At 38.4% G+C, this 12456-nt stretch overlaps 1 pseudogene; it reads left to right on the forward strand.

Annotated features, from left to right (window-relative positions):
• The first annotated feature begins 4258 nt into the window (after positions 1-4258).
• Positions 4259-12456, forward strand: part of LOC100472967 — a 105540-nt pseudogene continuing 97342 nt past the window's right edge.

Below are 12456 nucleotides of genomic sequence, written 5' to 3' on the forward strand. Positions count from 1 at the left end.
ACTCCGCTTTCCTGCCCATTCATAAGAAGGTAGCTATGCTTTGCTAGAGAATCTGGGGTTTGGGTCAAAGAAATGGTGATGCGATAAACTGTATCAAATGCTGCTCTGTGGGGCCACTGCATGGATACTAAATTTCTCTATCTTTGGCTAAATTAATTGAGAATATGTAATTTAGGGTGTACTGTTTTTAACCAGTCTACAGAACAACAATGCTGTGCCTACCAAATGAAAATCTACATAGATGTATAAACACACTGCATATCAATGATAATATATAACATAGAAAATGTAAAATGAACATTTTAAACACTAGGGAATACATGCCAGTCCTGTGCATATGCACTTAAAACAGTGTACCTAAAACTAAAATCCAATGCTAAAGATGGAAAATCATTTGACGTGAGAAACTGTGTGTGACAGATTTGTGAATTCCTTGAAGAAAAAGTATAAATTTCTTATAATTGTAAGGAAGTTATTTTATAGTATTAGCCATTTTTCTTTTTGCTCAATTTATACTTTTTGACTAAAATAGTTTGACCTGATAGGTTAGACCTTTGGCGTTAGTAGTGAATTTAATAAACACTACAAAGGTAAAAGAGACTCATTTAGCTATTATATCAGATGCTTTTATAAAAGTGCAAACAATACCCAGAACTGTAGTCACCAGTAGTTACATTCCCTGGATGGTTTAATCATTAACTCACTTAATTCTAACTACAACCCTGTTGGAGGAGGTCAAGAGGACATGACCTCCAGTTGACCTAAGAGCTGGATCCATGCCATGGGAGGCTCCTCACCCTTCCCCTCTTCTTGGAATGTATATTCTGCCCGCTAGGCCCACAGGGGGAGCCGATTTCAAGAATGCAGACTTGAGAGAACAATATGTTGTTGAGGCCATTTGGATAGTCTGACTAAACCTCATTAAGTCCCTCTACATAAATTTTCAGATTCTGGCAGGCTGGTGCAGAGGTCGACTTGTCTCAGGGCTGCCCACGAAAAACCTCTTGTGTAAATTCCCTTGTTTATTAAACCTGCCACCTGCTCATCTGAGGGCTGGCCTCTCCCTTCGTCCTCTCCCTTCAGCCTCTCCCTTCAGCCTCTCCTAGCCCTCCATGTGTGGGGAGCGGTTTCCAAATTAACAAACCCTATGTGATATGTACTAATATTATCTCCATTTTACAGATGAGCAAACTTGCTCTGTGAGGTTAAATAATTTTGTTTCACAGCCAAGGAATGTAGAGCCGGCATAATATACTAAGCAGTTTGGCTTTAATTAGTCTCTTTATTGAATCACTTCAAAATAATTCATTCCACTGGTGAAAAAATCACACCCCTGCATGGATTAGAGACACTGTAACTATATAATGGTTAATCTAAACTGTGCCTTTAACCTTGCCAGGAAAATCTGTGTGGAACTGCTAGGTTGAAAAGAAAAATACAATATAACATAATGATAAAGTGACTTTATTCCTCCCACAACTGTCCTTTTAAACCTGTTATGTTTGACCAGTTTCTCTCTGCCCCTCAGATGATACCTGGGGCAAGATCTATGACTTTTCCGCTCACTCTCTCAGACAATAAAATGTATTCTGGTTACTTTAGACACAATTAAGTCTTATTTCTGTATGACGGGGTTCGGGATACGCTACTCCATAATATGACACCTTGGCATAGTGAATATTTAAGCTGAAGGAATCTGAGAAATGGCAGATGCAGGAAGGACCCTCTGATGCCCCTTGTCTCTCCATGCAGGTTATAAGACCCCCGTGTCCCCGAAGGAGGTCATAGGCCCTTGTGTGGGATGTGGCCCACCCTTTACCAGAGGAAAGGAGTATCCTTATTTCTAAAGACTAAGGGATGTTGAGAGATGAGTTCAAATTAACAGACCTTGCTAAGTTTCCCCCAGTTCATCACCCTTAGCTCATATCCTTTTGTCCTATTCCATTTTTTTATGACTTTCCACCCTTCATCAAACTTAGCATTCAAATGCTGAGGTTTAACAGCTCCATTGGGTTTTCATTTCCTTATGAAGGCTCCCTTGTGACATATTAAATAAATTTGTATGTTTTTCTCTTGGTAATCTGTCTTTTATTACAGTGCTCCAGCCGGGAACTTAGAAGGGTAGAAGGAAAAGATTTTTCTTTCCCCGCCTTATAATTATTAGAATATTCATTCTCATGTAATTGTGAAAACTAAACTTTTTAAAAAAAGATTTTATTTATTTATTTGAGACAGAGAGAGAGAGGATGAGCAAGGGGAGGGGCAGAGGGAGAGGGAAAAACAGGTTCCCCACTGAGCAGGGAGCCTGATGTGGGGCTGTAACCCAGGACCCCGGGATCACGACCTGAGTCGAAGGCAAATGCTTACTTGACTGAGCCACCCAGGCGCCCGTGAAAACTATACACTTTAAAAATACATGTACTTTCTCCATTTCTCCATATTTCAGCTAGATGCCTGCCATGGTTGCAGACAGTGGTCAGCCTCTTCCACATTTCTTTTGTTTTCCAATTTTCATTATAGAAACACTAAAATATGTATCCGAGTTGAAAATATTGTATAGTGAACATTACAACTAGATTATACTATAAACCTTCTGCTTCTCTTGCTTTGTCAAACAACCATCCCTTTCACCCATACTCCTTCCCATCAATAAATCCATCTTATTTTTTGATGAATTTAAAATGAAATCACGGACATTAGAACACTTCTAAATATTTCGGGGTGCAGATCTTAGATATAATTCAATATTTATATGCAGTTCTTTTCTTCTAACATCATTTTACACACAATGAACTGAATTGTGTATGTATGTATATGTAATAGTGTATGCTTTCAGAGTTTTGACAAATGCACATAGCCATGTAAAACAAACCAAGATATAGAATATTACCACCATCCCCAAAAGTCTGGCCCTGCCATTTCCACTCAACTCATATCTCCTGTAAGAGGTGACTACTGTTCTGATATTTTTAGATCATATATTGCCTGAGTCTGTTTCAGAACTTGAAGTACATGAAGGCAAATAGTACAATCTCTTTTTACTGGTGAACAGTATCTCATTGTGGGGATACTCGCCAGTTCATTACTACATTCACCTGTTAGTGGACTCTACTGTTCCTAGTTTTTAACCCTTATGAGTAGAGCTGCTTTGGGACACATCCTTTTGTGTACATATGTTTTCACTTTTAGGGTTAGTCACTAGTACTGGAATTACAGGATCACTGGGTAAGTGGATGTTTAGTTATACAAGGTACTGCCAGAACTTTTTGCAAAGTGATTGCACAAGTATGAGAGTTACGCTTGCTCCACACCAGCTTTTGGCGATATCTAGGTTTAATCATTTAGGAAGGTATGCAATGGTAGTTTATTAGGGTTTTCTTTCATTTTCCTAATGACTGATGACGTTGGACACTTTACATGGGTTCACAGCGTATTTTGCTTATGTAGATTAGAATGCTCTATGAACATCAACTGGGGCAAATTACTGGATTGTTTTTAACAGCTGTCTGATATCTGAGTCTGGTTCTGACGCTTGCTTTGTCTCTTCAGAATTTGTTTTTCCTTGCCCTTTTTTATGCTGTAGAGTTTTTGTATTGGAAGCTTGAACTGTTGTTGTATGAGACAGTGGATACGGAGGTAAATATTTTGTTTTGCTTGTGAAACTGAACTCCTGTCGTTCTGCTAGGCCTGTGGCACGTGGGCTTGCAGTGATCTCGTCAGGGTCCAGCTGGGTTGAAGGCCCCTTGTTGCTACGATCACTCTCCCTGCATCACAGTCTTCAAGTTCCTCTGGTGATAAGTTGGCTTTGGGGGTAGGTTCATTCACAGAGATTTTTGTTTGTTTCCTCATTTTCTGCTCTCTTCTTGCCCCGGGGCTTCCTTTTTGTGCGGTTGGCCTAGAGAGATGTTTAACAGTTCTCCCAGCTGAGTCCCATTATTGTATTTACTGAGTGACAGGTGAGGGTGGAGGTGTTGATTGATATTCTGATTTCACCTCAGTCTTGGCTGGAACTGCGTTGGGGTCTGGGTTGCATAGACCTAATGAGTGCCACGTGCCCTGTTGCCCCAGCAGAACCAGGCCTGGTACGTATTGCCATACATTCCCCTAGCGACTGTGCGGGGTTTTGTTTTTGATTGTTTTGCTTTGTTTTCTGTTCTTTCCCTGGCTGTACTGGGTTTTCTCTCATGTTCTGAGAGCCCCAGGTAACAGTGTTTATTGCTTTTCCCCTACAGATTAAGGTTTGTGATGTGTAGGGAAGATGGGGGAAACTCTTCCCTGCACCTTTCCATGGCAGCTGGTGTGTTCTTCCCTTCTGACACCACGGGAAAAGCTTCTGGTTTTTCTTCAGTCTTCTCGGCGAGACCCTGGTAGGGTTCCTGGAGGAGAAGTCTGCAAAAGGTATGACCCCACAACTCTATATATGTCACTTCCAAGGGCTTCACACTCTTACTCGACCCCACTTGGCTCTTAGATATTCTTTTTTTTTTTTTTTTTTTTTTTAAAANTTTTATTTATTTATTTGACAGAGATAGAGACAGCCAGTGAGAGAGGGAACACAAGCAGGGGGAGTGGGAGAGGAAGAAGCAGGCTCATAGCGGAGGAGTGATGTGGGGCTCGATCCCAGATCACCGGGATCACGCCCTGAGCCGAAGGCAGACGCTTAACCGCTGTGCCACCCAGGCGCCCCAGATATTCTTTAATATGCTATAGCTTTTTATCAGTTTACGTTGTGCTACGTTGGCATCCATCCCAGGTAAGCAAAAGCTGGAGTACTGATATCTTCAAGTACCAGTGTTTATCCAGACTTCATGTTATTTGTTTGCCCTGCAATTTCTGTTCTTTGGTGGGTCCACAAGAGTTGTTAAATTGAATTGTGTACAGTGTTTGCCTTGTTGTGAAGGTAGGAGGGATATTTATAGGCTCCTCCACAACTCTGAACTGAATCTAGAAGTCTCCCAATTTTATTTTGATTAATTATATCTTTCTCAGAATGGTATTTCTTTCAAACTGTGTCATTATGCTTTAAAGAGATTTTTTTGTAGGTAGCATATAGTTGGGCCTTGCTTTCAATACCTGACAATATTGTGTTTGTTCGTTTGTTTGTTTTAATTGAGGAGTAATCATTTAAATTAGTGTCATTATTGATATAGTAAAGTTTAAATCTACCATCTTGCTGTTTGTGTTTTATCTGTACCATCTTTTTTTTTTTTTTTTTTACCTTTTTCCTCATTCTGCCTTCTTTTGGATTTTGGATTAATATATTATGATTCCATTTTTACTTTGTTTATTAGATGCATGTCTTTAGGATTGATACAAGTCTTTAGGTTGCCTTGAGGTTTATAGCATGACCATTTAAAATCATCACCTTCAATTGATACTGTGCTGTCTCACTTATAATGTAATGACATTATTACAATAGTACACTTCCATTTCTCCCCTTGTGGACCTTATGCTATTGTCATACATTTGATTTCTCTCTGTGAAACCCACAATACATTATTGTTATCTTTGCTTGAATAAGCAGCTACATTTTGAAGAGATTTAAAAAATAAAGTCTTTATTCATGTAGTTACCAATTTTGACACTGTTACATTGTATACATCAGGTTTCCATCTAGAATGATAATCTTTCTACTTTAAAAACTGGCTTTCACATTCTTGTAGTGCATTTATGCAGGCTACTAATTCATTTGGCACATTTGGCATTTTGTATATCTTTATAAGCCTTTATTTCTGAAAGCTATTTTTTGCTCGTTAAAAAATTATTGATTGACAGGGATAACTGTCCCCCCCCCCAGTATTTTAAAGATGTTTCTTTACTCTCTTCCAGCTTGCATTTTTTTCTATAAGATATCTTCTGTCATCCTTATTTTTGCTTTTCTGGATTGTGTCTTTTTGCTCTAGCTGCTTTTAAGGTTACTCTTTTTTTTTTAAAGCCCTTGAGGGCAAAGGCCATGTCTATTGCTCCTTACTGTTTCCCCAGCGTTATCATATTGACTGATATACAGTAAGTAAGTAAATACTTATTTAATGGATAGAAGGCATATAATGTTTAGTGTGGTTGTTTGGCCAGGATAAGCTCATGAAAGAACAAGATGCCACTGTATAAATAAAGATGAAGTTCCATTGTGAGTGACCAAAAACATAAGCTAGAAGTCTATATCTCTCCACAGTAAGAAAATTCAGATATAAGCAGCCCGGGCTAGCTATTGGCATCTCCAAGATCAACAAGAACCCTCAGTCCTTCTATTTGTTGCTTTACCTACCATTCCCAAAATGTAGTTCACACTTCCTATCCAAGCTGGCTGCTTTAGCTCCAGCCATCACCTCTGCATTTTAATCTGTGGGACTAAGTAAAAGGGGTAAGAAAAAGGAAGAAAAAATGAATGTAGCTGTTTCTTAGAGAAGGTTCCCAGAAACTGTCACATGATACTTTCCCTTACGTGCTATTGTTCAGAACTTAGTGACATGGCCACACCTAATAACAAGATGGGAGCTAGAAATGTAGTCTTCATCCAGATAGCCATATGACCAGATAAAAATCAGAGAGATGATTTCTAAGGGTAATAGATGCGTGGGACTGGTGTTGAAAGACAATTAACTGTCTCTGCCGAAGGATCTGGGAGGGACTTGGCTCCTCACTGTGGGCTAGGCTCAGATCTACTCCATGTGACCCTTTCTCCTCCTCCCTGCACCAGGCAAAAGGGTCAGCATCTACCTGGGGAAGGTTCTCACTGAAATGAAAGCAGTTTTAGTTTAGGTTTTTTTTTTTTCTTCAAATTTTGAAATAATAGTATAGAAATAAGAAATTTCAAAGATTGTACAGAGAGCCCATGTACCCTTAACCTAGTTTCTCCCAATAGTTGCGTCTTTCATAATTAGAGCACAACATTATAACCAGAGTCGGTCATTTGTAAGATACATATGTATAGTTCTGTGTCATTTTATCCCATATGTAGATTCATGAAACCACTGCTGTAGTCAAGATACAACATGATCTCACCACAAACCTTTACCTTTACACTTTTTTGTAGTCACACTCATCCCCTATTCCTACAATCTCTAACCCCTGCCAAACACTAATCTTCTCTCCACCTTTACAATTCTGTCATTTTAAGAATATTATACACATGGAATTCTATAGTATGGGGTCTTTTGAGATTGTCTTTTTTACTCATCATGCTGCCCTTGAGATTCATCCAAGTTGTGTTTATCAATATTTCAAAGCTGTCTATTGCTGAGTAGTGTTCTATGGTACGGATGTACAACAGTTGGTGTAACCATTATCAAATAAGGGACATGTTGTTTCTAGTTTTAGGATATTGCGTATAAAGCTTCTATGAACAATTGTGTGGACAGTTTTGTGTGGATGCAAAGTTTCGTTTCTCTGGGATAAATATCCAGGGTTGCAATTACTAGGTCATATGAAAAATATAGGTTTAACGTTTTAAAAAACTGCCAAACTATCTTCCAGAGTAGTACCAAGAGAGACCTAGTTCATCTGCATCCTTGTCAGCATTTAATGTTGCCCTTATTTTTCATTTTTGTTATTCTAATAGATGTGTGAGGATTTTCTCTTTATCATTAGTTTTAAGTAATGTATTTGTAATGTGTCTGGTGTAGTTTTGTTTCTTGTGTTTGAGGCTGTTAAACGTATTTGTGTGTGTGTGTATATATATACACATACATATATATTTTTTAACAAAGTTTGGAAAATGGTCTTTAGTGAGATGGTTTTTCATCCCTTTAATTCAGTAACTTTAACATACATATTTTTAGATGCTTGAAGTTATCTCAGAGTTTCCTGAAAAACCCTCTTTTTTCCCCAGAAATTTTTCTTTTTCTTTTTTTTTTTTAATTTTGGAGAGTTTCTATCATTACGTTTTCAAATACAATAATTTGTAATGTTTAATTGACCATTTATTCCATTAAGTGTATTTTTTATCTTGGATATTATGTTTTCTTTCCAAGCTTCATTTTAGGTATTTATTTTTCTATAATTTTGATGTCTCTACTTGCTAATTCATTCTATATCCTTCAATGAATAGAATATTGTTACAATTACTGTTTTAATTTCTTTTTCTACTGACTCCACCATTTCTTTATTTCAATTTTCTTTTTTTATAGCAGCTTTACTGAGATAATTCATTTATCACAAAATTTGCCCATTTAAAGCATATGGCCCAAGGGTTTTAAGTATGATCAGAATTATGTGAATGTAAAGTATATTTTTAGTATATTCAAAGACTTATCAGCACAATCTAATTTTAGAACATTTTCATCACTCTAAAAAGAACCCTCACTTATGTCAGCATCTGTTTGCTTCCTTTAGCATAGTGTTTGCAGGGTTCATCCATGTAACATATAGTGACTTATTCACTTTTATTGCCAAATAACATTTTGTTATAGGAATATATAAAATTTTCTTTGTTTCAGTAGAAGAGATTTTGGGCCTTCTACTTTTTGGTTTTATCAACAATGCTGCTATGAACATTTGGTACAAGTTTTTATGTGGACATATGTATGTTTTATTTTCTAGGTAGATACCTAGGAGTAAAATTGCTGGGTAATATGGTAATATGATATGTAACATTTGAGGAACTGGCAAACTATTTTCCAAAGTAGTTGTACCGTTTTCCATTTCCCTCATCAATCCATAAAAGTTCAAATTTTTCCACCTCCTTATCAACACTTGTTATTGTCTGACTTTTTGGTTATGCCATCCTAGTGGAAGTAAAGTGATATTACAATGTGGTTTTGATATTTTATTTTTTTAATAAATAATGACATTGAATATCTTTTCACATGATCTATTTCTGAAGGGGGAAAAAATCCTACATTGTTTCAATGTCCCGAGAATCATTTTTCCATATAGTAACCCGGTTTTCTTAGTTGTTTCAAGAAGGAGGAAAAACCCAGTCCTTTTTAGGTCATCTTCCCCAAAAATGGCATTACTATAATTTTAAACAAAGTGATTCTAATGACTCACAAAGGTCAACTGGAGTTACATTACCTTTGTGATGTTTTAAAATAAACCTAACAACTGTATGTGTGTCTTGCAGCCCAATCCACAGCAAACAAGTACTATTCTGATGGGAGTGATCTGAATTAAAGATTTAGGGCAAAAGATAAAGAGGCAGACCCACAAGATTCACCTTTAAATCCAAATTTACAAGTGCTTCCAAATGTCTCATTAACAAAAATAGGGTTACCATTTTGACCAATGTTTTTTTTCACATATGATTAATACAGTGTTAACTGTAATTTTCTTGGCTAATTACTTAAATCGCATACATAACATGAATATATTGGTAAGAGTGACCTATTGAAACTATAGTTTTCAGGAAACTCTGGGTAAAATATTTCTTAGTGTTTCAAAGTGCTATGGGTTGAATTGTGTTCCCACCAAATTTGTATGTTGAAAACTTAACCCCCTGGTACAGCAAAATGTGACCCTGTAGGGATAGGGTTTTTATTGAGGTAATTAATCTAAAGTGAAGTTGTTAGGGTGGGCCCTCATACAATGTGACTAGTGTCCTTATAAGAAGGGAAATTTGGACCTAGACAAAGGTATAGAGGAAGACAATGAAGAGTTAGGAAAAGATGACTATCTGCAAACCACGGAGACAGACCTGGAAGATTCTTCCTTCACAGCTCTCAGATGGAACAAAGCCAGCTGACACCTTAATCTTAGACTCCTAGCCTCCAGAACTGGTAGTCAATAAAGTACTATTGTTTAAGCCACTTTGTTATGCAACCTTAACAAACATATACCATGGAATATAAAATGAATTAATTTATTTCAGGAACCCAGCGCTGATTTCCCCTCCATTACTTTGTCCTCCTTTGCTATCACTCTACTAGACTTGCCTTTCATTTTTGTTAGTGTTGCAGCGAATTACAGAACAAATGTTGACTTTTCCACAATGCTGACACCATGTTAAGCCCCCATCTGCTTCTGACAGGTATTTTCTTCCCTAGACAAGAACAGTTTACCCAGTGACAGAACCTAACACAAAGCAGTAACCTTCCAGAAGCTTTAATATGTCTATGGCAACAAGATTGGAATGCCATTTACTACTAAAGTTCAAATCAACAATTCTGTGGAGGGAGAACAGGATGCTAAAATCCCAAATAGCTCTTTTAGCCGAAGAATAAAGGAGTCACAGCTCCCCACATTTTTTCTTTGCTTTGCTTTCTTTTTTTTTTTTTTTTGTGATGACTTTTCTTCAATGAATTTTTGAAAGCATCTATATCAAAGGCTGTATTAACATGTCTTTCTTGAGTAAACTGCCAATATACTTCTGCTTACCGGAAAAAGGAGACATAAATTTAATAAAATAGATTAAAAGGGATTTCAAAAAGAGTAAATAGGAAAGCACATGTTACCTTTTTCTCTCACATATTTGTATGTCTACTTTCAGTTCATATGTTTGTTATCTCTTAAATCATAATTTTTTTTCAAGAATTCAAGTTTAAATAAGTGAATATAGGAGGAAACAAAAAGTTCTTTTTCTTAAACATGTTAAATATTTTATTCTTGTTTGTATGATTTCTAAGAAATCCATTGTAATTCTCATCCTCTTCCTCTAATGGTAAGGTCAGTCTTCCTTCCTTCCTTCCTTTTTTTTTTTTTTTTTTTTTTTTTTTGTCGTTTTTCAAAATTTCCTCTTTGTCTTTGGTATTAAGCAATTTGAATATGGTATGCCTTGATGTGCTTTTTGGTGTTTATTTTGGTTGGTGTTTTTTGAGCTTTCTGGATCTTTGCTTTGTTTTCTGTCATTATTTTTAGAAATTTCTGGGCCATTATTAATTCAAATATTTCTTTTTCTTTCTGTCTTCTCCACTAGTATTCAGGTTAAGCATATATAACATATTTTGAATTTGTGCTGCAGTTCTTGGATGTTGTTCCCCCCCATTCCCCCCCCATTTCCCCCCCCATTCCTTTTACTGATTGAATTTCAGTTTGTTGAGTATCTATCAGCCTATATTCAAACTCAGTCATTTTTAGTCATCAGTTTTGTCAATTGATGAGCCCACCAAAGGCATTCTTTGGTTTCTGTTACCGTTTAAAAAATATTTCTAGCATTTCCTTTCAATTCTTGCTTAGAATTTCCATCAATCTCCTTACATTGCCCATCCGTTTTTCCATGTGGTCTACTTTTTCCATTAGAGTCCTTAACATATTAATCAGGGTTACTTTAAATTATGGGTCTAAAAATTTCAATATTTGGGTCCTAGGTGTCTGGTTCTGATGCTTGTTCTGTTTCTTCTGACTGTTTTTGCTTAAAAACTGGGCATTGGAGGTCCAGGGAGTTAAGATGGTGGAGGAGTAGGGGACCCCTTTTTCAGCCGGTCCCCTGAGTCGAGTTGAATAAGTACCAGACCAGTCTGAACATCCACGGAATCAGCATGAGACGCAGGAAGATACATCTGGATCTCTACAAATGAACACCTCCAGTGCTGAGTATTGAGGTATGAAGCGGGGAGCCGTGAAACCGCGCATAAATATCGGAAGATAAATGGAAGGGGGAGGGAGCCACCACTTTCAGGTGCCGGGAAGCGGTAGCCACCTGCGTGGGGGGGCGGACGGACTTGCGGACTGGCACCTGCGAGAGAGTAGACTGAGACCGTGAGCCAGGGAATGCATGCCACCAGACTGAAAAGGAGCTCTGGTGCGCTCACTGGATCCAGACTGAGACCGGGAGCTCTGGGAGCGTGAGGGGGCGTCTGGTGGCTGGTGGCTGGCGACTGACAGTGTTAGAAACACAAAGGACAGAGATGCGCCTGGAAGTGAGGGCTGGGACGCCGGGTGTGGAGCGCACATCCCGGGACACTGCAGGGGTGAGCGGCACCAACAGAAACAGAGTTAAAGTGGCCAGAACATCAGTAGAGAACAGTCCGTGATCCCTCTGTTCTGAGACAGAAGCTGAGATTTGGCCACTGCTGCTCTGACTCTCAGAAGAGGCACAGCAAACCGCCGGGGAAAGCCGCCAGAGAACAAGAACCTGGAAAGACCGGCTCACAGCGTGCCCATCCCCATCACCCCTCGCAGGGGACACGGGNCCCATCCCCCCTCGCAAGGGAACGGAGACTCTACCCAAACAGGGTTGCCTGAGTATCGGCACGGCAGGCCCCTCCCCCAGAAGGCAGGCTGATAAATCAAGAAGCCCACATCCCTAAGATCCCTATAAAACAAGGGCATGCGGCCTGGGTTCTGGTCAATAATTTGGGCACTGGACAACCCCACAACCTCTCCTCATCAGAATGACGAGAAGGAGAAATCCCCCGCAGCAAAGAAAAGACAATGAGTCTGTGGCCTCTGCCACAGAACTAATGGATATGGATATAACCAAATTATCAGAAATGGAATTCAGAGTAACAATGGTCAAGATGATGTGTAGACTTGAAAAAAGTATTAACGAAAATGTTAATGAGAATATAGAATCTCTAAGGG

The sequence above is a fragment of the Ailuropoda melanoleuca genome, chromosome 11 (assembly GCF_002007445.2).
Source record: "Ailuropoda melanoleuca isolate Jingjing chromosome 11, ASM200744v2, whole genome shotgun sequence".
In the NCBI taxonomy this organism is placed as follows: Eukaryota; Metazoa; Chordata; class Mammalia; order Carnivora; family Ursidae; genus Ailuropoda; species Ailuropoda melanoleuca.